At 45.2% G+C, this 1,331-nt stretch overlaps 1 pseudogene; it reads left to right on the forward strand.

Annotated features, from left to right (window-relative positions):
- The first annotated feature begins 370 nt into the window (after nucleotides 1–370).
- LOC123747440 (5S ribosomal RNA) lies at nucleotides 371–489 on the forward strand (annotated as a pseudogene).
- Nucleotides 490–1,331: the final 842 nt, after the last annotated feature.

The raw sequence follows: 1,331 nt of genomic DNA on the forward strand, positions 1-1,331 counted from the left end.
ATAACTAATAACAACAGTTGATTGGGAAGTTTTCATGCTTGTAAACAGTTTAATAAATATAATGAAAGCCGTCAAATATTGAGGAAAGATGTACACATTCTTAAGTACTTGCGTAACCGCTTCGTGGATCTGGCCCCCTGAAGTTAATGAATAAAACTGAAATACCTTGTTACTCGCCTTGTGGGTAATGTTGTTGCTGGCCTTGTTGTAGTTGCAGGGGGTCGCGCTTCTGATCTTTGGTCCCACTTCGCATTATCTATTCCGCAGAGAAATTTGTATATAGTGATCATGTCTCTGCTGATTCTTCTCTTCTTTAGATGTGAGAGATATTTTACTCTTTGGTGTGGCGTTCTGGTGATAGATTCGTTGTGCCAACGGCCATACCACGTTGATAACACCGCTTTTCGTCCGATCAGCCAAGTTGAGCAACGGTGGGTTTGATTAGTACTTGGATGGGTGACTGCCCGGGAACATCAAATGCTGTTGGCATTAAATTTAGGAGGCCTGGTCGAGGACCGAGCCGCGGAGACGTTGAGCCCCGAAATCATGGCAAGGTAAGGTGTTGTCAACCCACAGGCCACTATCTCGCTTGTATTCGAATCTTCGTCACGGCCCTTGTGGATTTGTTCATTTCCTCCATGCCTTCTCTCTGCCGTATGGGTGTCTTATGCCTCCTAGTTCATTTCTTGGTGATTTAAATCCCCCAGGATTAGAGGCTGTGCTGATATGCTAGTTGCTATTAGTGTCCCCCTTGTGTGAGGCTTATGGTGGCCGGGGGCTTCCAGCGTCCTGAAGCCCAGTCATTGCTGCTGATGCTGCTGCTTCATCTCCTCTATTGGCTTGCATCTCTGTGCTTATTGGCTTGTCGTATGGGAATACTGAGTCAGATAGTCACATCATTGATGTCACCTCTGTGATTACTGTCACCTTTGTAATTGCTGTCACCTCTGTGATTACTGTCACCTCTGTGAATTGCTGTCACCTCTGTGATTGATGTCACCTCTCTGATTACTGTCATGTCTGTCTTTTCCCAGAATCGAGCTTAATCACTTCTTAAAAGGCTCATTGCACTTCGCCTTCCTGGTCGTCCATTGTCTAGTATAATGACTCCAGACCTGCATGTCTCCTTTGATTTGTTTTCCTAATGCATTTTTCTAATACTGCCTGTGTTCTCATGGTTGACCTCTAGTCTACCTGTAGTCAGTTTCGAGAGTTTCACTCCCCCAAGCCTTAGCTGGGCCCAGGCTTGTTTACTGATAATTTGATCAGTCAGGCTGTTGATTTGCAGCAGCCCGTATATCCTCTCGTTCTATTGGTATTCGTCATAATCA

Source organism: Procambarus clarkii, chromosome 94 (genome assembly GCF_040958095.1).
Source record: "Procambarus clarkii isolate CNS0578487 chromosome 94, FALCON_Pclarkii_2.0, whole genome shotgun sequence".
Taxonomy (NCBI): domain Eukaryota; kingdom Metazoa; phylum Arthropoda; class Malacostraca; order Decapoda; family Cambaridae; genus Procambarus; species Procambarus clarkii.